The following is a 25,657-nucleotide window of genomic DNA, read 5'->3' on the forward strand; positions in this document are numbered from 1 at the left end:
AAATAAAAGTTCACATGAAGGGAAATCCATTAACTATTTGACAGGCAAGGATCACAACTTGAAGGTAACTAACTGTACAACCAATTATTATTTTATAAGGGAATGAGGGGGTAAAACATGAGCTACTCGTCTGTGCAGAAATACTTAACCACACAACGTTATTCTATATAGTGTAATAATCTCATTTACAAATAAAATAAATTTTCTGCACATTGAAAAAGGAATTGGGCATATCTCATACATAAAGTAGCTCACAGATATAATCACTTGTGTTTTTGCCTCCTGACTCCAATATTTAGAGAGCTCTAGATATGCATTTATTGAATTGTGGTTTTATATGCGTGAACGAGCACTACATTCTGTTTTATTTCTGAATATGGAGATGGGACAACACAGGATCAACAATGAACATGTTTTGGCAAGTGTTGAGGACTTTTATTTTGAAAAGTGTACGCTGACTAGTACGTGATGCCGTAGTCCGTCAGAAACCACTGTCACCCAGTCAACACAGCGTTTTATTTATTTCACCTTTTATTTAACTGGGCAAGTGGATACCATTTGGACGGAGTCGACCGGCAAAAAAAAAGCGTTCCCGAGGTAGTTTACGGTGTTTTATACCTGCATGACTAGTTGTATAATATTATTATTATTACCAGGCTGTATGCGTTGCATTTATTTGTCGGGCCACTTTTTGCAGCTCTGCTACTAGACGTTTACCTGTTCGCGACAATAACCTTGAGAGTCCCGTTTAATAAGCGCCTTGTCATGAGTAGCCAACTAAACGTTGTTTTAACGTCGTCAAAAATATCCGACCCGTTTCTCCAAAAACATTATTATTGTTCTTTAACGGACGACGACGTAAAACCGCCGTATTATCCGGCATATTCAAACAGGGTTTTAAGAAATAAGAAATATATTGCCTTCAACAGTGTTATCTTGTGATCAAGCCATCAATGTTTTAGGGTTATTTTATTTTGGGGTGTCGTAAAAAAATAAAATGTCCGCTAACGGGTTTAGCAATTAGCATGTTTTGTCATTTCAGTGGAAATACTAACCTTTACTACGATCAGCCTTTTCGTTTAGCAACAAAAGTGTCCCGTATTATCGGACAGTTATTGACCACCTTTACTATTTTGTTCAATTACAACATATATCTGGTATTTTTTTTTTTTGTTCAAAAAAGAGAGAGACCCAGCCTGGGGATCCTAAGAGATTGGATAAGAGCGTCTGCTAAATGACTTAAATGTAAATGGTTGATTATAGTAAATATATTAGTTGACTTTCCAAGTACAAATCACTTTGCCTGTCCTACTTTATATTGCGTTGCCCGGTGCATGTAGTAAGGTTCTTCATCAACCTCTTCAGTGTTGTAACTAAATAATGTCTCTATTTATTTCACACGTTAATCTTATGGTTTGAGAAAAGTAGATACGTTTAATACTAACATGAGTATGCTGAATATTAAATGGTGTGTAAGTGTCTGGTCTGTCGCGCAGTCGAATTGTACAATATACAGCGCGTCCCACAAAATGTGTGTGTATATACAGTTGATGTCGGAAGTCTACATACACCTGAGCCAAATTTAAACTCCGTTTTTCACAAATCCTGACATTTTAATCCTAGTAAAAATTCCCTGTCTTAGGTCAGTTAGGATCACCACTTTATTTTAAGAATGTGAAATGTCAGAATAATAGTAGAGAATCTTTTCTTTCGTCCCATTCCCAGTGGGTCAGGAGTTTACATACACTCAATTAGTATTTGGTAGCATTACCTTTAAATGGTTTAACTTCGTTCAAACGTTTCAGGTAGCCTTCCACAAGCTTCCCACAATAAGTTGGGTGCATTTTGGCCCATTCCTCCTGACAGAGCTGGTGTAACTGAGTCAGGTTTGTAGGCCTCCTTGCTCGCACACGCTTTTTCAGTTCTGCCACAAATGATCTATAGGATTGAGGTCAGGGCTTTGTGATGGCCACTCCAATACCTTGACTTTGTTGTCCTTAAGCCATTTTGCCACAACATTGGAAGTATGCTTGGGGTCATTGTCCATTTGGAAGACCCATTTGCAAACAAGCTTTAACTTCCTGACTGATGTCTTGAGATGTTGCTTCAATATATCCACATAATGTTCCTGCCTCGTGATGCCATCTATTTTGTGAAGTGCACTAGTCCCTTCTGCAGCAAAGCACCCCCACAACATGATGCTGCCACCCCCGTGCTTCACGGTTGGGATGGTGTTCTTTGGCTTGCAAGCCTCCCCCTTTTTCCTCCAAACATAACGATGGTCATTATGGCCAAACGGTTCTATTTTTGTTTCATGACCAGAGGACATTTCTCCAAAAAGTACAGTCTTTGTCCCCATGTGCAGTTGCAAACCGTAGTCTGGCTTTTTTATGGCGGTTTTGGAGCAGTTGCTTCTTCCTCGCTCAGCTGGCTTTCAGGTTATGTCGATATAGGACTCGTTTTTATTGTGGATATCGATACTTTTGTACCTGTTTCCTCCAGCATCTTCACAAGGTCCTTTGCTGTTGTTCTGGGATTGATTTGCACTTTTCGCACCAAAGTACGTTCATCTCTAGGAGACAGAACGCGTCTCCTTCCTGTGAGGTATGACGGCTGCGTGGTCCCATGATGTTTATACTTCCGTACTATTGTTTGTACAGATGAACGTGGTACTTTCAGGCGTTTTGAAATTTCTCCCAAGGATGAACCAGACTTGTGGAGGTCTACAATTTTTTTCCTGAAGTCTTGGCTGATTTCTTTTGATTTTCCCATGATGTCAAGCATGAATTATAAGTGAAATAATCTCTCTGTAAACAATTTTTGGACAAAATACTTGTGTCATTCACAAAGTAGATGTCCTAACCGACTTCCCAAAACTATAGTTTGTTAACAAGACATTTGTGGAGTGGTTGAAAAAATAGTTTTAATGACTACAACATAAGTGTATGTAAACTGTATAATCAAGATGTTGACACGGTTATAAATGTTTTTAATTGAAATAATAGTGTCCTTCAAAATGTGCTTTTGTCAAAGAATCCTCCATTTGCAGCCTTACATATCTTTGGCGTTCTAGTTGTCAATTTGTTGTTGTAACGGATGTGAAACGGCTAGCTTAGTTAGCGGTGGTTCGCGCTAAATAGCGTTTCAATCGGGTGACGTCACTTTACTCTGAGACCTTGAAGTAGTAGTTCCCCTTTGCTCTGCAAGGGCCGCGGCTTTTGTGGAGCGATGGGTAACGATGCTTCGTGGGTGACTGTTGTTGATGTGTGCAGAGGGTCCCTGGTTCGCGCCCGGGTATGTGCGAGGGGACGGCCTAAAGTTATACTCTTACATTGAGGTAGTCTGAAGTAGAAATGGGTTGTTCGCAAACGAGTCGGCTTTTGTAAGTGAACGTTGGGATCCGGCTCGCCTATCAGAAGAGCCAAATCTTTTTTTTAATAAAAATCTTTAAAAATAAAAAAAAAAATTAAATGAATAGAATTTACTATTTGAAAGAACGAAAACGGTATAGGCCTAAATGCACAACAGCCTCACCTGTTGTTCCTGTCAGACGCAGTGTCAACCAATGAGCCAAAGATGTGTGAGGGAGGGCCGAGCCAACTCACTCAGTCACACACTTAGCAGCTGAGGAGAGAGAGGAAGGACAGTAGCATTTGGATGCATTTTAATAATATAGACTATGTTAGAGCACAGTGTAGTATTTGCCAAAACAAAATCTCATATAAAGCCGGTTCCACGCACAACCTACACCAGCATATGTGAACTGTGCACCCAACTGTGAAGCTGTAGCGGAGCTTCCAGAAACTAGCGGGCCTGCTAGTGATAGTGGTGGAGCCAGCACCTCCACACGTGGAGATGTATCCACTCAGTCAAGTAGGCCTGCTAGTGATAGTGGTGGAGCCAGCACCTCCACACGTGGAGATGTATCCACTCAGTCAAGTAGGCCTGCTAGTGATAGTGGTGGAGCCAGCACCTCCACACGTGGAGATGTATCCACTCAGTCAAGTAGGCCTGCTAGTGATAGTGGTGGACCCAGAACCTCCACACGTGGAGATGTATCCACTCAGTCAAGTAGGCCTGCTAGTGATAGTGGTGGAGCCAGCACCTCCACACGTGGAGATGTATCCACTCAGTCAAGTAGGCCTGCTAGTGATAGTGGTGGAGCCAGAACCTCCACACGTGGAGATGTATCCACTCAGTCAACTAGACCTGCTAGTGATAGTGGTGGAGCCAGAACCTCCACACGTGGAGATGTATCCACTCAGTCAACTAGACCTACTAGTGATAGTGGTGGAGCCAGAACCTCCACACGTGGAGATGTATCCACTCAGTCAACTAGACCTGCTAGTGATAGTGGTGGAGCCAGAACCTCCACACGTGGAGATGTATCCACTCAGTCAACTAGACCTGCTAGTGATAGTGGTGGAGCCAGAACCTCCACACGTGGAGATGTATCCACTCAGTCAACTAGACCTACTAGTGATAGTGGTGGAGCCAGAACCTCCACACGTGGAGATGTATCCACTCAGTCAACTAGACCTACTAGTGATAGTGGTGGAGCCAGAACCTCCACACGTGGAGATGTATCCACTCAGTCAACTAGACCTACTAGTGATAGTGGTGGAGCCAGAACCTCCACACGTGGAGATGTATCCACTCAGTCAACTAGACCTACTAGTGATAGTGGTGGAGCCAGAACCTCCACACGTGGAGATGTATCCACTCAGTCAACTAGACCTGCTAGTGATAGTGGTGGAGCCAGAACCTCCACACGTGGAGATGTATCCACTCAGTCAACTAGACCTGCTAGTGGTAGTGGTGGAGATGTATCCACTCAGTCAACTAGGCCTACTAGTGATAGTGGTGGAGCCAGAACCTCCACACGTGGAGATGTATCCACTCAGTCAACTAGACCTGCTAGTGATAGTGGTGGAGCCAGAACCTCCACACGTGGAGATGTATCCACTCAGTCAACTAGACCTACTAGTGATAGTGGTGGAGCCAGAACCTCCACACGTGGAGATGTATCCACTCAGTCAAGTAGACCTGCTAGTGATAGTGGTGGAGCCAGAACCTCCACACGTGGAGATGTATCCACTCAGTCAAGTAGGCCTGCTAGTGATAGTGGTGGAGCCAGAACCTCCACACGTGGAGATGTATCCACTCAGTCAAGTAGGCCTGCTAGTGATAGTGGTGGAGCCAGAACCTCCACACGTGGAGATGTATCCACTCAGTCAAGTAGACCTACTAGTGATAGTGGTGGAGCCAGAACCTCCACACGTGGAGATGTATCCACTCAGTCAAGTAGACCTGCTAGTGATAGTGGTGGAGCCAGAACCTCCACACGTGGAGATGTATCCACTCAGTCAACTAGACCTGCTAGTGATAGTGCTGAAGCCAGCACCTCCACACGTGGAGATGTATCCACTCAGTCAACTAGACCTACTGGTGATAGGAGACCTATCGTGGAGATCTATCCACTCAGTCAACTAGACCTACTAGTGATAGTGGTGGAGCCAGAACCTCCACACGTGGAGATGTATCCACTCAGTCAAGTAGGCCTGCTAGTGATAGTGGTGGAGCCAGAACCTCCACACGTGGAGATGTATCCACTCAGTCAACTAGACCTGCTAGTGGTAGTGGTGGAGATGTATCCACTCAGTCAACTAGGCCTACTAGTGATAGTGGTGGAGCCAGAACCTCCACACGTGGAGATGTATCCACTCAGTCAACTAGACCTGCTAGTGATAGTGGTGGAGCCAGAACCTCCACACGTGGAGATATATCCACTCAGTCAACTAGACCTACTAGTGATAGTGGTGGAGCCAGAACCTCCACACGTGGAGATGTATCCACTCAGTCAACTAGACCTGCTAGTGGTAGTGGTGGAGATCTATCCACTCAGTCAACTAGACCTACTAGTGATAGTGGTGGAGCCAGAACCTCCACACGTGGAGATGTATCCACTCAGTCAAGTAGGCCTGCTAGTGATAGTGGTGGAGCCAGAACCTCCACACGTGGAGATGTATCCACTCAGTCAAGTAGGCCTGCTAGTGATAGTGGTGGAGCCAGAACCTCCACACGTGGTGATGTATCCACTCAGTCAAGTAGGCCTGCCAGTGATAGGAGACCTATCGTGGTGATGTATCCACTCAGTCAACTAGACCTACTAGTGATAGGAGACCTATCGTGGAGATGTATCCACTCAGTCAACTAGACCTACTAGTGATAGTGGTGGAGATGTATCCACTCAGTCAACTAGACCTGCTAGTGATAGTGGTGGAGATGTATCCACTCAGTCAACTAGACCTACTAGTGATAGTGGTGGAGATGTATCCACTCAGTCAACTAGACCTGCTAGTGATAGTGGTGGAGATGTATCCACTCAGTCAACTAGACCTGCTAGTGATAGTGGTGGAGATGTATCCACTCAGTCAACTAGACCTACTAGTGATAGTGGTGGAGATGTATCCACTCAGTCAACTAGACCTGCTAGTGATAGTGGTGGAGATGTATCCACTCAGTCAACTAGACCTGCTAGTGATAGTGGTGGAGATGTATCCACTCAGTCAACTAGACCTGCTAGTGATAGTGGTGGAGATGTATCCACTCAGTCAACTAGACCTGCTAGTGATAGTGGTGGAGCCAGAACCTCCACACGTGGAGATGTATCCACTCAGTCAACTAGACCTACTAGTGATAGTGGTGGAGCCAGAACCTCCACACGTGGAGATGTATCCACTCAGTCAACTAGACCTGCTAGTGATAGTGGTGGAGCCAGAACCTCCACACGTGGAGATGTATCCACTCAGTCAAGTAGACCTACTAGTGATAGTGGTGGAGCCAGAACCTCCACACGTGGAGATGTATCCACTCAGTCAACTAGACCTGCTAGTGATAGTGGTGGAGCCAGAACCTCCACACGTGGAGATATATCCACTCAGTCAACTAGACCTGCTAGTGATAGTGGTGGAGCCAGAACCTCCACACGTGGAGATGTATCCACTCAGTCAACTAGACCTGCTAGTGATAGTGGTGGAGCCAGAACCTCCACACGTGGAGATGTATCCACTCAGTCAACTAGACCTGCTAGTGATAGTGGTGGAGATCTATCCACTCAGTCAAGTAGGCCTGCTAGTGATAGTGGTGGAGCCAGAACCTCCACACGTGGAGATGTATCCACTCAGTCAAGTAGGCCTGCTAGTGATAGTGGTGGAGCCAGAACCTCCACACGTGGTGATGTATCCACTCAGTCAAGTAGGCCTGCCAGTGATAGGAGACCTATCGTGGTGATGTATCCACTCAGTCAAGTAGGCCTGCCAGTGATAGGAGACCTATCGTGGAGATGTGGCCTACTCCCAACGCAGTCTTCTATGGACCAGTTTATGCCAAAGTCCATGTCTGTAGCAAAACAAGGCCAAATGGATATTGCAATTGGCTAAAATGATTGCCACCGATTTCCAGCCATTTTCGATCGTGGAGGACTAAATCCAATGTACACAATTCCAAACAGGAAACTCCTTTCAAAATCACTTATTCCACAACAGTACGAGAACACACAGGCTTCAGTGTGGGAAGGAGTCCAAAAAGCTACTGCAGTTTGTCTTACCACTGACTGCTGGACATCAGGGGTAACCACTTCTGACATGTCTGTTACATGTCACTTCATTGAAGATGGTTTGATGTCAAGCGGTCTTCTGGACTGCTTTTGAGTTCAGCGACAGACTCACCTCAGAGAACTTGGAAGAGGAACTGTTGAGAGTGGCCAGAGAATGGCAAGTGAGATGGAAAAGTGGTCTGTTGTCTTAGCGACAATGCAGCGAACATAACCAAAGCCATGAATATGTTAAAATGGACCCATCATCCATGTCTTCCCCACACAATCATCCTGATTGTAAGAGATGCTCTGGGGGTGATGAAGCCCACTCTGGACAAAGTGAAAGTAGCTGTGGAATATTTCCACAAGAGCACAGTAGGTGCTGAAAAACTAATCGTCTACACAATGCTAGATGGGAGATGCCTGAGCTGAGGCCTAAACAAGACTAAACAAGACTACAAGGTGGAATTCAACGTTTTATATGATGAAGTGGTTTCTTGAGTCAAAGGATGACATCATCTCTACCCTGGCCATTGTCAATGCGCCTGTTGATGCTCTGACCCAAGAGGAATGGGAGGTGGAGGAGGAGGTGTGCAGAGCCCTGTTGATGCTCTGACCCAAGAGGAACGGGAGGTGGTGGACGAGGTGTGCAGAGTCCTGTTGATGCTCTGACCCAAGAGGAATAATGGGAGGTGGTGGAGGAGGTGTGCAGAGTCCTGTTGATGCTCTGACCCAAGAGGAACGGGAGGTGGAGGAGGAGGTGTGCAGAGTCCTGTTGATGCTCTGACCCAAGAGGAACGGGAGGTGGTGGAGGAGGTGTGCAGAGTCCTGTTGATGCTCTGACCCAAGAGGAACGGGAGGTGGTGGACGAGGTGTGCAGAGTCCTGTTGATGCTCTGACCCAAGAGGAACGGGAGGTGGTGGACGAGGTGTGCAGAGTCCTGCAACCCTTTGAGCAGGTCACTGTGGAGATCAGCGGAGAGAGGTACAGTAAGCACTTATTACTACATCACTATTTAATCCAGTATTATATATGTATACGAGCAGTAGATGATAATGTAGTATCAGTAGACAAAAACATGAACCTGAACTAATAAGTTACCTGTTCTCTCTTTTCAGCTATGTGACAGCCTCACAAATGATACTCCTGTGTAAGGGTCTGCAGCCAATCACAGCCAGCCGCCAGAGAGAAATGTAACCACAGGACATGTGACAGAGTTGATGGACACCCTATGTTCATCAACGGCCAGGAAGATACACCGAATGGAATATAATATATATATATACACTTTGTTTATATACATTAAAAAGTTATACTTTAAATGCAAATGTTTCACAGTGTTCTTTTCCATAACAAACCACAGCATTTTTAAATACATTGTGGTTAAGGTAGAGTATGATTTCATGTAATAAATTAATTAGAATTGTTTTAACACCAATCATAGTCAAAATATCGCAAACTGACTTGAAAAATACTTGAAAAAATACACACAAAAAAAATAAAAAAATTAAAGAGCCGTTTGGGAGCCAAAAGAGCCGACGCTTTTTGGTGAGCTGAGCCGAACGAACTGGCTCTCTGAAAATAGCCAGAATGCCCATCACGAATCTGAAGAGATTTCACCCCATGTTTCCGGAAGCCCCTCCCACAAATTGGATTGGCTTGATGGGCCCTTCTTACGTACCATACGATCAAGCTGCTCCCACAACAGCTCAATAGGGTTGAGATCTGGTGACTCTGCTGGCCACTCCATTATAGACAGAATACCAGCTGACTGCTTCTTCCCTACATAGCTCTTACATAGTTTGGAGCTGTGCTTTGGGTCATTGTCCTGTTGTAGGAGGAAATTGGCTCCAATTCAGCGTCGTCCACAGGCTATGGCATGGTGTTAGCCTTCCTTCTTCAAGATCCCTTTGACCCTGTACAAATCTCCCACTTTACCACCACCAAAGCACCCCCAGACCATCACATTGCCTCCACCATGCTTGACAGATGGTTCACTCCTCCAGCATCTTTTCATTTTTTCTGTATCTCCCGAATTTTCTTCTTTGTGATCCGAACACCTCAAACTTAGATTCGTCTGTCCATAACACTTTTTTTCCCAATCTTCCTCTGTCCAGTGTCTGTGTTCTTTTGCCCATCCTAATCTTTTATTTTTATTGGCCAGTCTGAGATATGGTTTTTTCTTTGCAACTCTGCCTAGAAGGTCAGCATCCCGGATTCGCCTCTTCACTGTTGATGTTGAGACTTGTGTTTTGCGGTTACTATTTAATGAAGCTGCCAGTTGAGGACTTGTGAGGCGTCTGTTTCTCAAACTAGACACTCTAATGTACTTGTCCTCTTGCTCAGTTGTGCACCGGGGCCTCCCACTCCTCTTTCTATTCTTGTTAGAGACAGTTTGCGCTGTTCTGTGAAGGGAGTAGTACACAGCGCTGTATGAGATCTCACAAAAGCCTCCATTTCTCAGAACAAGAATAGACTGACGAGTTTCAGAAGAAAGATCTTTGTTTCCTGCCATTTTGAGCCTGTAATCAAATCCACAAATGCTGATGCTCCAGATACTCAACTAGACAGTTGTATTGCTTCTTTAATGAGAACAACAGTTTTCAGCTGTGCTAACATAATTGCAAAAGTGTTTTCTAATGATCAATTAGCCTTTTAAAATGATGAACTTGGATTAGCTAACACAACGTGCCATTGGAACACAGGAGTGATGGTTGCTGATAATTGTCGCCTGTCTGTCTGCCTGCCTGCCTGTCTGTCTGTCTGTCTGCCTGTCTGCCTGTCTGTCTGTCTGCCTGTCTGTCTGTCTGCCTGCCTCTGTCTCTCTTTCCAGAACCATGACATCCCAGGTGCGACAGAACTTCCACCCGGAATGTGAGGCTGCCATCAACAGGCAGATCAACCTGGAACTGTATGCTTCTTATGTATACCTGTCTATGGTGAGTTATCTACCTGCTAGACCCTTACCTGTCTATGGTGAGTTATCCACCTGCTAGACCCTTACCTGTCTATGGTGAGTTATCCACCTGCTAGACCCTTACCTGTCTATGGTGAGTTATCCACCTGCTAGACCCTTACCTGTCTATGGTGAGTTATCCACCTGCTAGACCCTTACCTGTCTATGGTGAGTTATCCACCTGCTGGACCCTTACCTGTCAATGGTGAGTTATCCACCTGCTAGACCCTTACCTGTCTATGGTGAGACCAATAGTTATCCACCTGCTAGACCCTTACCTGTCTATGGTGAGTTATCCACCTGCTGGACCCTTACCTGTCTATGGTGAGTTATCCACCTGCTGGACCCTTACCTGTCTATGGTGAGTTATCCACCTGCTAGACCCTTACCTGTCTATGGTGAGTTATCCACCTGCTGGACCCTTACCTGTCAATGGTGAGTTATCCACCTGCTGGACCCTTACCTGTCTATGGTGAGTTATCCACCTGCTAGACCCTTACCTGTCTATGGTGAGTTATCCACCTGCTAGACCCTTACCTGTCTATGGTGAGACCAATAGTTATCCACCTGCTAGACCCTTACCTGTCTATGGTGAGTTATCCACCTGCTGGACCCTTACCTGTCTATGGTGAGTTATCCACCTGCTGGACCCTTACCTGTCTATGGTGAGTTATCCACCTGCTGGACCCTTACCTGTCTATGGTGAGTTATCCACCTGCTAGACCCTTACCTGTCTATGGTGAGTTATCCACCTGCTGGACCCTTACCTGTCAATGGTGAGTTATCCACCTGCTGGACCCTTACCTGTCTATGGTGAGTTATCCACCTGCTATAGACCCTTACCTGTCTATGGTGAGGTATCCACCTGCTAGACCCTTACCTGTCTATGGTGAGACCAATAGTTATCCACCTGCTAGACCCTTACCTGTCTATGGTGAGTTATCCACCTTCTAGACCCTTACCTGTCTATGGTGAGTTATCCACCTGCTGGACCCTTACCTGTCTATGGTGAGTTATCCACCTGCTGGACCCTTACCTGTCTATGGTGAGTTATCTACCTGCTAGACCCTTACCTGTCTATGGTGAGTTATCCACCTGCTGGACCCTTACCTGTCTATGGTGAGTTATCCACCTGCTCGACCCTTACCTGTCTATGGTGAGTTATCTACCTGCTAGACCCTTACCTGTCTATGGTGAGTTATCCACCTGCTGGACCCTTACCTGTCTATGGTGAGACCAATAGTTATCCACCTGCTAGACCCTTACCTGTCTATGGTGAGTTATCTACCTGCTAGACCCTTACCTGTCTATGGTGAGTTATCCACCTGCTAGACCCTTACCTGTCTATGGTGAGTTATCCACCTGCTGGACCCTTACCTGTCAATGGTGAGTTATCCACCTGCTGGACCCTTACCTGTCTATGGTGAGTTATCCACCTGCTAGACCCTTACCTGTCTATGGTGAGTTATCCACCTGCTAGACCCTTACCTGTCTATGGTGAGACCAATAGTTATCCACCTGCTAGACCCTTACCTGTCTATGGTGAGTTATCCACCTGCTGGACCCTTACCTGTCTATGGTGAGTTATCCACCTGCTAGACCCTTACCTGTCTATGGTGAGTTATCCACCTGCTGGACCCTTACCTGTCTATGGTGAGTTATCCACCTGCTAGACCCTTACCTGTCTATGGTGAGTTATCCACCTGCTGGACCCTTACCTGTCAATGGTGAGTTATCCACCTGCTGGACCCTTACCTGTCTATGGTGAGTTATCCACCTGCTATAGACCCTTACCTGTCTATGGTGAGTTATCCACCTGCTAGACCCTTACCTGTCTATGGTGAGACCAATAGTTATCCACCTGCTAGACCCTTACCTGTCTATGGTGAGTTATCCACCTTCTAGACCCTTACCTGTCTATGGTGAGTTATCCACCTGCTGGACCCTTACCTGTCTATGGTGAGTTATCCACCTGCTGGACCCTTACCTGTCTATGGTGAGTTATCTACCTGCTAGACCCTTACCTGTCTATGGTGAGTTATCCACCTGCTGGACCCTTACCTGTCTATGGTGAGTTATCCACCTGCTGGACCCTTACCTGTCTATGGTGAGTTATCTACCTGCTAGACCCTTACCTGTCTATGGTGAGTTATCCACCTGCTGGACCCTTACCTGTCTATGGTGAGACCAATAGTTATCCACCTGCTAGACCCTTACCTGTCTATGGTGAGTTATCTACCTGCTAGACCCTTACCTGTCTATGGTGAGTTATCCACCTGCTAGACCCTTACCTGTCTATGGTGAGTTATCTACCTGCTAGACCCTTACCTGTCTATGGTGAGTTATCCACCTGCTGGACCCTTACCTGTCTATGGTGAGACCAATAGTTATCCACCTGCTAGACCCTTACCTGTCTATGGTGAGTTATCCACCTTCTAGACCCTTACCTGTCTATGGTGAGTTATCCACCTGCTGGACCCTTACCTGTCTATGGTGAGTTATCCACCTGCTGGACCCTTACCTGTCTATGGTGAGTTATCTACCTGCTAGACCCTTACCTGTCTATGGTGAGTTATCCACCTGCTGGACCCTTACCTGTCAATGGTGAGTTATCCACCTGCTCGACCCTTACCTGTCTATGGTGAGTTATCCACCTGCTAGACCCTTACCTGTCTATGGTGAGTTATCCACCTGCTCGACCCTTACCTGTCTATGGTGAGTTATCCACCTGCTCGACCCTTACCTGTCTATGGTGAGTTATCCACCTGCTAGACCCTTACCTGTCTATGGTGAGTTATCCACCTGCTAGACCCTTACCTGTCTATGGTGAGTTATCCACCTGCTAGACCCTAACCTGTCTATGGTGAGTTATCCACCTGCTAGACCCTTACCTGTCTATGGTGAGTTATCCACCTGCTGGACCCTTACCTGTCTATGGTGAGTTATCCACCTGCTGGACCCTTACCTGTCTATGGTGAGTTATCCACCTGCTGGACCCTTACCTGTCTATGGTGAGTTATCCACCTTCTAGACCCTTACCTGTCTGTGGTGAGACCAATAGTTATCCACCTGCTAGACCCTTACCTGTCTATGGTGAGTTATCCACCTGCTGGACCCTTACCTGTCTATGGTGAGTTATCCACCTTCTAGACCCTTACCTGTCTATGGTGAGTTATCCACCTGCTAGACCCTTACCTGTCTATGGTGAGTTATCCACCTGCTAGACCCTTACCTGTCTATGGTGAGTTATCTACCTGCTGTACCCTTACCTGTCTATGGTGAGACCAATAGTTATCCACCTGCTAGACCCTTACCTGTCTATGGTGAGTTATCCACCTGCTGGACCCTTACCTGTCTATGGTGAGTTATCCACCTGCTAGACCCTTACCTGTCTATGGTGAGTTATCCACCTGCTAGACCCTTACCTGTCTATGGTGAGTTATCCACCTGCTAGACCCTTACCTGTCTATGGTGAGTTATCCACCTGCTAGACCCTTACCTGTCTATGGTGAGTTATCCACCTGCTAGACCCTTACCTGTCTATAGTGAGTTATCCACCTGCTCGACCCTTACCTGTCTATGGTGAGTTATCCACCTGCTAGACCCTTACCTGTCTATGGTGAGTTATCCACCTGCTGGACCCTTACCTGTCTATGGTGAGTTATCCACCTGCTAGACCCTTACCTGTCTATGGTGAGTTATCCACCTGCTAGACCCTTACCTGTCTATGGTGAGTTATCCACCTGCTAGACCCTTACCTGTCTATGGTGAGTTATCCACCTGCTGGACCCTTACCTGTCTATGGTGAGTTATCCACCTGCTGGACCCTTACCTGTCTATGGTGAGTTATCCACCTGCTGGACCCTTACCTGTCTATGGTGAGTTATCCACCTGCTAGACCCTTACCTGTCTATGGTGAGTTATCCACCTGCTGGACCCTTACCTGTCTATGGTGAGTTATCCACCTGCTAGACCCTTACCTGTCTATGGTGAGACCAATAGAGCTGTTTGTCTCTCATAATTAATATATATTTGTCTGGTCTATTATTTAAACACAGTGAATATAGCAATGCATGTCCATAGCAAGACATTGCTGTTTCTTCCCTGTACTTAAATAGTGCCAAAAGAGAATGGGTTCAATTTGGGATTGGATCGCAAGTCGAATGAGAAATTGGATCAATTCTCATGTTTGCTCTTTACATCTCTAGCACAGGGAGACATGAGTTAAATTTAGACTATATCTAATCATGAACTATATTAACTATAGAACATTTCACACAGGCAAACTACAACTCAAAGTTCTGCAGGATGGTGTTGGCCAGTTGACAGTTGTTCGTGACACTTCCACTTTTGTCTTGTACGTGTTTTTGTCTCCTAGGGCTACTACTTTGACAGAGACGACAAATCCCTTCCCAACTTTTCCAAGTTCTTCCTGACTCAGTCCAAGGAGGAGAAGGAGCATGCTGAGAAACTGATGAGTCAACAGAACCAGAGAGGAGGACGCATCTTTCTCCAGGACATCAAGGTATAAATAAACTCAGCAGCCCCCCCGAGGGGGTTATGTTACCTTATACAGGGCTTCATATTGATTAGACTAGCGGCCATTTTGCCTTCTCTTGTCTGAACATTTAAGTCCACAGAATATATGCCACTAACAGGGTGCGTCGCCACTAACAGGGTGCGTCGCCACTAACAGGGTGCGTTGCCACTAATAGGGTGCGTCGCCACTAACAGGGTGCGTCCCCACTAACAGGGTGCGTCGCCACTAACAGGGTGCGTCGCCACTAACAGGGTGCGTCGCCACTAACAGGGTGCGTCCCCACTAACAGGGTGCGTCCCCACTAACAGGGTGCGTCTCCACTAACAGGGTGCGTCTCCACTAACAGGGTGCGTCTCCACTAACAGGGTGCGTCCCCACTAACAGGGTGCGTCTCCACTAACAGGGTGCGTCCCCACTAACAGGGTGCGTCGCCACTAACAGGGTGCGTCCCCACTAACAGGGTGCGTCCCCACTAACAGGGTGCGTCCCCACTAACAGGGTGCGTCCCCACTAACAGGGTGCGTCCCCACTAACAGGGTGCGTCCCCACTAACAGGGTGCGTCCCCACTAACAGGGTGCGTCTCCACTAACAGGGTGCGTCCCCACTAACAGGGTGCGTCCCCACTAACAGGGTGCGTCCCCACTAACAGGGTGCGTTGCCACTAACAGGGTGCGTCCCCACTAACAGGGTGCGTCGCCACTAACAGGGTGCGTCGCCACTAACAGGGTGCGTCCCCACTAACAGGGTGCGTCCCCACTAACAGGGTGCGTCCCCACTAACAGGGTGCGTCTCCACTAACAGGGTGCGTCCCCACTAACAGGGTGCGTCCCCACTAACAGGGTGCGTCTCCACTAACAGGGTGCGTCCCCACTAACAGGGTGCGTCGCCACTAACAGGGTGCGTCGCCACTAACAGGGTGCGTCTCCACTAACAGGGTGCGTCCCCACTAACAGGGTGCGTCCCCACTAACAGGGTGCGTCCCCACTAACAGGGTGCGTCCCCACTAACAGGGTGCGTCCCCACTAACAGGGTGCGTCCCCACTAACAGGGTGCGTCCCCACTAACAGGGTGCGTCCCCACTAACAGGGTGCGTCCCCACTAACAGGGTGCGTCCCCACTAACAGGGTGCGTCGCCACTAACAGGGTGCGTCGCCACTAACAGGGTGCGTCCCCACTAACAGGGTGCGTCCCCACTAACAGGGTGCGTCCCCACTAACAGGGTGCGTCCCCACTAACAGGGTGCGTCTCCACTAACAGGGTGCGTCTCCACTAACAGGGTGCGTCCCCACTAACAGGGTGCGTCCCCACTAACAGGGTGCGTCCCCACTAACAGGGTGCGTCCCCACTAACAGGGTGCGTCCCCACTAACAGGGTGCGTCGCCACTAACAGGGTGCGTCCCCACTAACAGGGTGCGTCTCCACTAACAGGGTGCGTCCCCACTAACAGGGTGCGTCCCCACTAACAGGGTGCGTCTCCACTAACAGGGTGCGTCTCCACTAACAGGGTGCGTCGCCACTAACAGGGTGCGTCTCCACTAACAGGGTGCGTCCCCACTAACAGGGTGCGTCCCCACTAACAGTGTGCGTCCCCACTAACAGGGTGCGTCCCCACTAACAGGGTGCGTCCCCACTAACAGGGTGCGTCTCCACTAACAGGGTGCGTCCCCACTAACAGGGTGCGTCTCCACTAACAGGGTGCGTCCCCACTAACAGGGTGCGTCCCCACTAACAGGGTGCGTCTCCACTAACAGGGTGCGTCCCCACTAACAGTGTGCGTCCCCACTAACAGGGTGCGTCCCCACTAACAGGGTGCGTCCCCACTAACAGGGTGCGTCTCCACTAACAGGGTGCGTCCCCACTAACAGGGTGCGTCGCCACTAACAGGGTGCGTCCCCACTAACAGGGTGCGTCCCCACTAACAGGGTGCGTCTCCACTAACAGGGTGCGTCCCCACTAACAGGGTGCGTCCCCACTAACAGGGTGCGTCTCCACTAACAGGGTGCGTCCCCACTAACAGGGTGCGTCCCCACTAACAGGGTGCGTCCCCACTAACAGGGTGCGTCCCCACTAACAGGGTGCGTCCCCACTAACAGGGTGCGTCCCCACTAACAGGGTGCGTCGCCACTAACAGGGTGCGTCACCACTAACATGGTGCGTCCCCACTAACAGGGTGCGTCCCCACTAACAGGGTGCGTCCCCACTAACAGGGTGCGTCCCGATCTCATTATTGATTTATCATATGTGTGTATCTGTTGCATGGTCCCTGTTGTTAATGCTGTGTTTAGTGCTGAACACTGACTGCACTACACACACTTCCTAATTGGGACAATAAAGAGATTGATTGATTGATTGATTGATTGATTGATTGATAGGTTCAACATATTAATGGGCTCTGGCAGTTTGATTCATGGATATTCATAATTAGAATCAACTTTTTCTCTGTATGTTTCAGAAACCTGACAGAGATGAGTGGGGCAGTGGGTTGGAGGCCTTGGAGTGTGCCCTACAGCTGGAGAAGAGTGTCAACCAGTCTCTACTGGACCTGCACAAAGTAGCCGTAGAGCGCAATGACCCGCACGTGAGTTAAACACAGTTCACGGGGACAGTTTCCAGGACACCAATTAATTCATTAGTCACAGACTAAAAATAACTTTCAATTTTCAAGTAAGGTTCTCTTGTGAGCATGCTTTTTAGCAGGGTTGGGGTCAATTCCATTTTAATTCGAGTCCATTCAGAAAGTAAACTAAATTCCGATTCCACATTTCAAATCAAATTATATTTGTCACATGCGCCGAATATAACAGGTGTAGACCTTACCGTGAAATGCTTACTTTACAAGCCCTTAAACAACAATGCAGTTCAAGAAATAGAGTTAATAAAATATTTACTAAATAAACTAAAGTAAGATTACATAACAATAACGAGGCTATAGACAGGGGGTACCGTAACCGAGTCAATATGTGCAAGTTAGTAGAGGTAATTTGTACATGTAGGTAGGGGAAAATAAACAACAAGTAGCAGCAGAGTAAAAAACGAAAGAGGGTCAATGTAAATAGTCTGGTTGGCCATCTGATTAATTGTTCAGGAGTCTTATGGCCTGGGGGTAGAAGCTGTTAAGGAGCCTTTTGGACCTAGACTTGGTGCTTCGGTACTGCTTGCCGTGCGGTAGCAGAGAGAACAGTCTATGACTTGGATGACTGGAGTCTTTGAAAATGTTTTGGGCCTTCCTCTGACACCGCCTGGTGTAGAGGTCCTGGATTGCAGGAGCTTGGCCCAGTGATGTATTGGGCCATACACACTACTACCCTCTGTAGCGCCATGCGGTCGGGTGCCGAGCAGTTGCCATACCAGGCAACTGGTCCAGCTGTAGAATTTCTTGAGGATCCTGGGGCCAATGCCAAATATTTTCAATCTCCTGAGGGGGAAAAGGTTTTGTCTTGCCCTGTTCACGACTGTCTTGATGTGTTTGGACCATGATAGTTAATATATAATAATAATATAATATATGCCATTTAGCAGATGCTTTTATCCAAAGCGACTTACAGTCATGTGTGCATACATTCTACGTATGGGTGGTCCCGGGAATCGAACCCACTACCCTGGCGTTACAAGCGCCATGCTCTACCAACTGTGCCACAGAAGGACCAACAGAAGTTCGTTGGTGATGTTGACACCAAAGAACTTAAAACTCTTGACCCGCTCCGACCCGGCCTGTTCTGCCCTCATTTTCCGACAGTCCACGATCAGGTCCTTTGTCTTGCTCGCATTGAGGGAGAAGTTGTTGTCCTGGCACCACACTGCCAGGTCTCTGACCTCCCTATAGGCTGTCTCATCGTTGTCGGTGATCAGGCCTACCACTGGTGTTGTCAGCAAACTTAATGAGGGTGTTGGACTTGAGCCAGGCCACGAAGTCGTGGGTGAACTGGGAGTACAGGAGGGGACTAAGCACACACCCCTGAGGGTCCCCGGTGTTGAGGAGCAGCGTGGCAGATGTGTTGTTGCCTACCCTTACCACCTGGGGGCGGCCCGTCAGGAAGTCCAGTATTCAGATGCAGAGGGAGGTGTTTAGTATCAGAGTCTTTAGCTTGATGAGCTTTGTGGGAACTGGTGTTGATCGCTGAGCTGTGGTCAATGAACAGCATTCTCACATAGGTGTTCCTTTTGTCCAGGTGGAAAAGGGCAGTGTGGAGTGCGATTGAGATTGCGTAATCTGTGGATCTGTTGGGGTGGTATGAGAATTGGAGTGGGGTCTAGGGTTTCTGGGATGATGGTGTTGATGTGAACCATGACCAGCCTTTGAAAGCACTTCATAGCTACCGACGTTGAGTGTAGTCATTTAGGCAGGTTACCTACATTCTTCGGTACAGGGACTATAATGGTCTGCTTGAAACATGTAGGTATTACAGACTTGATCAGGGAGAGGTTGAAAATGTCAGTGAAGACATTTGCCACTTGGTCCGCACATGCTCTGAGTACACGCCCTGGTAATCCGTCAGGCCCCGCGGACTTGTGAATGTTGACCACATCGGTAGTAGGATTGTATTGACGCTTTGCCGCCTGTTTGGTTTGTTGGATTTCTGTTCGGATTAGTGTCCCACTCCTTGAAAGTGGCAGCTCTAGCCTTTAGCTGGATGCGGATGTTGCCTGTAATCCATGGCTTCTGGTTGGGATATGTACGTACAGTCACTGTGAGGATGAAGTCCTTGATGCACTTATTGATGAAGCCAATGACTGAGGTGGTGTACTCCTCACTGCCATTGGATGAATCAGGGAACATATTCCAGTCAGTGCTGCAAAACAGTCCAGTAGAGTAGCATCCTCGTCATCTGACCACTTCCATATTGAGTAAGTCACAGGTACTTCCTGCTTTTAGTTTTTGCTTGTAAGGAGGAATCAGGAGGATGGAATTATGGTCAGATTTGCCAAATGGAGGAAAACTTTGTACGTGTCTGTGTGTGGAGTAAAGCCTAGAGTTTTTTTTCTTCATCTGGTTGCACATGTGACACACACTCCCACCACTCGCCCTACCAGACGTAGCTGCTCTGTCCTGCCGATGCACGGAAAACGCAGCCAGCTCTATATTATCTGTGTCGTCGTTCAGCCAGTGATGATCGGTGAAACATAAGTTGTTACAGTTGTTAATGTCCCGTTGTTAGGCTAGTCTCGGCCGGATATCTAGTTTATTCTCCAGTGGCCAATAGAACCGATGGTAGTGGTGATTCACTCAGTCACCTCCGAATCCTCACAAGGCACCTCGACCTTTGCCCTCTGTATCTCCCGTCTTTTCTTCACGCGAATGACGGGGATTTGGACCTGGTCTCCGGGAAGCAGTATATCCTTTGCATGGGACTCATTAAAAAAAGAATCTTTGTCCAGTTCGAGGTGAGGCGATTGCTGTTCTGATTTCCAGCAGCTCTTTTTGGTCATAAGAGACGGTAGCAGCAACTTTATGTACAAAATATGTGTTTAAAATACGCCATTATATATTTTCCTCATTGAAGAGAATTGGAATTGAAATTTCAGTGTTCTTCCTTAATTGGCTGGAATTTAAACGGAATGGACTCCAACCCTGCTGTTTATAGCCTGGATGCTTAATCTGTGTCAGGGAAAAAACCCAGTGTCTGTTCTGAGATTTTATCTCTTTCCTAATGACCGAAACAAAAACCTTTCCTCCCTCAGATGTGTGACTTCATAGAGACCCACTATCTGGATGAGCAGGTCAAGTCTATCAAGGAGCTGAGTGACTGGGTCACCAACCTGCGTCGCATGGGTGCCCTCAGAACGGCATGGCAGAGTACCTCTTCGACAAACACACCCTGGGGAAGGAGTAGCGGCTGAACATCCCGTCTTTTACTAGGGTCGTGTTCATTAGGGCACACTGTAGCAAAATACGTTGAAACAGGAAACGGCCATTTCTTATTGGATAAATTCAGATTGTAGTACCTCACAGTTTCAGCCCGTTTTGTGACACAACCCATTTTCCCGCCTGCTGGTCAATTTTTCATGTTTGGTCTGTCCTTACGACTGGTAATCTTCTAGCCATTGCTCTATTTACTCTATTTGCTCTATTTACATGACTGCTCTATATCGGGATTTACTTTTTCTATGATCTCCCGAAGCTGACTTCCAGGCTGTTTGTGCTATCATACCAACTCCTTGTCATTCAGTTTGGCTTGACACATTTCAGCACAAACAGATCTGGGACCAGGCTATATTTTTCCTATGTTTACCTACACTATGTGTCCGTTACAATTGACATGTTTTGCCAAAATAAAGACTTGACTGTTCCCTAGAGATATCTCGTAGCTTGGTGGAGTTTAAAAGTGAGACTGTGGTGAGTAGTACCACGTAACTTCTGTTTTTGTTTGTCTCTACTGCGTTTCATATTTAATTTGTGAAGCCAATATTGAGTGATTGTAGGAAAGACGTTATTTAAAATACCCTTTCCATTCTATTATTTCTCCACAGTTCATTAATTAATCCATTTTAATGAAATTATGTCTATATTTTTGGAATTTGGTCTGTGTCTCTTATCCATTGTAAGGTGATGATATGATGATAAACATTTGAATCACTGTGTGTGTGTTGACTGTGTCAGTATCAGGAGGGTCAGATGTTCATAGCCCAGTGGTTAGAGTGTTGGACTAGTAACCGGAACGTTGCAAGTTCAAACCCCCGAGCTGACAAGGAACAAATCTGTCGTTCTGCCCCTGAACAGGCAGGTTAACTGTTCCTAGACCAGTTAACCCACTGTTCCTAGACCAGTTAACCCACTGTTCCTAGACCAGTTAACCCACTGTTCCTAGACCAGTTAACCCACTGTTCCTAGACCAGTTAACCCACTGTTCCTAGACCAGTTAACCCACTGTTCCTAGGCCAGTTAACCCACTGTTCCTAGGCCAGTTAACCCACTGTTCCTAGGCCAGTTAACCCACTGTTCCTAGACCAGTTAACCCACTGTTCCTAGACCAGTTAACCCACTGTTCCTAGACCAGTTAACCCACTGTTCCTAGGCCAGTTAACCCACTGTTCCTAGGCCAGTTAACCCACTGTTCCTAGACCAGTTAACCCACTGTTCCTAGACCAGTTAACCCACTGTTCCTAGACCAGTTAACCCACTGTTCCTAGACCAGTTAACCCACTGTTCCTAGACCAGTTAACCCACTGTTCCTAGACCAGTTAACCCACTGTTCCTAGACCAGTTAACCCACTGTTCCTAGACCAGTTAACCCACTGTTCCTAGACCAGTTAACCCACTGTTCCTAGACCAGTTAACCCACTGTTCCTAGACCAGTTAACCCACTGTTCCTAGACCAGTTAACCCACTGTTCCTAGGCCAGTTAACCCACTGTTCCTAGGCCAGTTAACCCACTGTTCCTAGACCAGTTAACCCACTGTTCCTAGACCAGTTAACCCACTGTTCCTAGACCAGTTAACCCACTGTTCCTAGACCAGTTAACCCACTGTTCCTAGACCAGTTAACCCACTGTTCCTAGACCAGTTAACCCACTGTTCCTAGACCAGTTAACCCACTGTTCCTAGACCAGTTAACCCACTGTTCCTAGACCAGTTAACCCACTGTTCCCAGGCCGTCATTGACTTGCCGAGTTAAATAAAGGTAAAAGAAAAATATAAAAACTACATAAGCAAAACAAATTGGATATTTTTTGAAAGGTTCATATTTATTACAGAGAAAAACATTCAAAATAAGGCTACTCCAGCTAACTATACACAGTATCATTCAGGGCAAGACAATATATGTACATATATATTTTTTTAATACAGCACTTCCTATTCATATGACCACTTGGGTAATGTGTTGCGCCCTCGCTCATAGGGTTGCAAAATACTGGTAACTTTTCCCAAATTCCTGAGTGTTCTAGATATCCTGGTTTGGGGGATTCTCTATTTCCTGCTTAATCCCTCCCAGAGTTCTATAAAACCTGGGAATTTGGGGAAAGTTTCCTGCAACCCTACGAACTACTCATAACAGAGACTTCTAGAATGACATGTCTTGTTTCAAAACGTTTATATTGTACTGGGATTTCGTAACGTGTCAGGCTAATTGATCCCCGTTGAGTAAATTATTCTAGTAGTGTATAGAATAGATATGAGGGGGGATCTGTAGTGTATAGAATAGATATGAGGGGGGATCTGTAATGTATAGAATAGATATGAGGGGGGATCAGATATGTAGTGTATAGAATAGATATGAGGGGGGATCTGTAATGTATAGAATAGATATGAGGGGGAATCTGTAATGTATAGAATAGATGAGGGGGATCTGTAATGTATAGAATAGATATGAGGGGGATCTGTAATGTATAGAATAGATATGAGGGGGATCAGATATGTAATGTATAGAATAGATATGAGGGGGATCAGATATGTAGTGTATAGAATAGATATGAGGGGGATCTGTAGTGTATAGAATAGATATGGGGGGATCTGTAATGTATAGAATATATATGAGGGGATCAGATCTGTAATGTATAGAATAGATATGAGGGGAATCTGTAATGTATAGAATAGATATGAGGGGGATCTGTAATGTATAGAATAAATATGAGGGTATCAGATCTGTAATGTATAGAATAGATATGAGGGGGATCTGTAGTGTATAGAATAGATATGAGGGGGATCTGTAGTGTATAGAATAGATATGAGGGGGATCTGTAGTGTATAGAATAGATATGGGGGGATCTGTAATGTATAGAATATATATGAGGGGATCAGATCTGTAATGTATAGAATAGATATGAGGGGATCAGATCAGTGGTTGAGACCAAGAGGGTTCCCTATTCCTTTTCTAGAGCTGCTGGACAAATAAACACCAGCCTTGGGGTGCGTAAGAAACGGATGATTACAATATAGCAGAAACTAGGGTTGCATAATTCTCAGGTCACTGGGGTCTTCCACTGTCATTTTTTCAACCTGTCCCTGACCCAGTCTGGAATATCTACATGTTTCAAGCAGACCACGATCATCCCTGGGCCTAAGAACGCCAGAATAACCTGCCTACGACACTATCAACATATATCAACATACAGCTGGCTGGTTATACTTCTACACCTGCATTGCTTGCTGTTTGGGGTTTCAGGCTGGGTTTCTGTACAGCACTTTGAGATATCAGCTGATGTACGAAGGGCTATATAAATAAATTTGATTTGATTTGATTTATACGCTGCACTGGCAGGATGGAACAGCGGCAAGAGGACTATGTCTTTTTGCAAATAACAGCCGGTGCACGATATCTAAGGAAGTCTCGAGCTATTACTCACCTGAGGTAGAGTATCTCATGATAAACTGTAGACCACACTACCTACCTAGAGAGTTTTCATCTGTATTCTTCGTAGCTGTTTTACATACCACCACAGACTGAGGCTGGCACTAACACAGCATTGAATGAGATGTATTCCGCTGTAAGCAAACAAGAAAACGCTCACCAAGAGGTGGCGCTCCTAGTAGCCGGGGACTTTAATGCAGGGAAACTTGAAGCCGTTTTACCAAATTTCTATCAGCATGTTAAATGTGCAACCAGAGAAAAAAACTCTGGATCACCTTTGCTGCACACACAGATGCATACAAACTCTCCCTCCATTTGGCAAATCTGACCATAATTCCATCCTCCTGATTCCTGCATACAAGCAAAAATTAAAGCAGGAAGCACCAGTGACTAGATCAATAAAAAATTGGTCAGATGAAGCAGATGCTAACTGTTTTGCACAGACTGGAATATGTTCGGGATTCCTCCCATGGCATTGAGGAGTACACCATATCAGTCACTGGCTTCATCAATAAGTGCATCGATGATGTTGTCCCCACAGTGACCGTACATACCCCATCCAGAAGCCATGGGTTACATGCAACATCCGCACTGAGCTAAAGGCTAGAGCTGCCGCTTTCAAGAAGCAGGATTCTAACCCTGACGCTTATAAGAAATCCCGCAATGCCCTCTGACGAACCATCAAACAGGCAAAGCGTCAATACAGGACTAAGATTGAATCATACTACACCAGCTCTGACGCTCGTCAGATGTGGCAGGGTTTGCAAAACATTACAGACTACAAAGGAAGCACAGCCAAGAGCTGCCCAGTGACACGAGCTAAACTACTTCTATGCTCGCTTTGAGGCAAATAACACAAACATGCATGAGATCACCAGCTGTTCTGGAAGACTTTGATCTCTCAGCAGATGTGAATAAGACAAAAGGAACACCTACAGTATGTGAGAATGCTGTTCATTGACTACAGCTCAGCGTTCAACACCATAGCTCCTTTCAAGCTCATCACTAAGCTAAGGATCCTGGGACTGAACATCTTCCTCTGCTGCTGGATCCTGGACTTCCTGACGGGCCGCCCCAGGTGGTGAGGGTAGGCAACAACACATCTGCCACACTGATCCTCACACCCCTCGGATGCGTGCTTAGTCCCCTCCTGTACTCCCTGCTCAACCACGACTGCGTGGCCACATACGAATCCAACACCAATCGTTAAGTTTGCTGACGACGTGACGGTAAGACAGCCTACAGGGAGGTCAAAGACCTGGCAGTGTGGTGCCAGG

The 25,657-nt window shown here is 46.7% G+C and overlaps 1 long non-coding RNA gene and 1 pseudogene across 3 annotated transcripts; one reads left to right on the forward strand and one right to left on the reverse strand.

Annotated features, from left to right (window-relative positions):
- Positions 1 to 438: 438 nt before the first annotated feature.
- Positions 439 to 21,669, forward strand: LOC118379867 (ferritin, heavy subunit-like; annotated as a pseudogene). Its single transcript, XR_008104397.1, has 5 exons — positions 439 to 597; positions 10,431 to 10,536; positions 14,932 to 15,078; positions 17,547 to 17,672; positions 20,774 to 21,669. The product of XR_008104397.1 is annotated as a ferritin, heavy subunit-like (transcript).
- On the reverse strand, positions 5,236 to 7,102 carry LOC127919903 (uncharacterized). 2 transcript variants are annotated; one of them, XR_008104398.1, is made up of 5 exons: positions 6,955 to 7,102; positions 6,490 to 6,822; positions 6,355 to 6,444; positions 5,805 to 5,915; positions 5,236 to 5,442 (listed from the first exon to the last, which is right to left on the reverse strand). It is a non-coding gene; the product is annotated as an uncharacterized LOC127919903 (long non-coding RNA). The 2 variants fall into 2 exon arrangements; XR_008104399.1 differs by lacking the exons at positions 5,236 to 5,442; positions 5,805 to 5,915 and adding an exon at positions 6,086 to 6,309.
- Positions 21,670 to 25,657: the final 3,988 nt, after the last annotated feature.

The sequence above is a fragment of the Oncorhynchus keta genome, unplaced genomic scaffold, assembly GCF_023373465.1.
Source record: "Oncorhynchus keta strain PuntledgeMale-10-30-2019 unplaced genomic scaffold, Oket_V2 Un_contig_17847_pilon_pilon, whole genome shotgun sequence".
Classification (NCBI taxonomy): domain Eukaryota; kingdom Metazoa; phylum Chordata; class Actinopteri; order Salmoniformes; family Salmonidae; genus Oncorhynchus; species Oncorhynchus keta.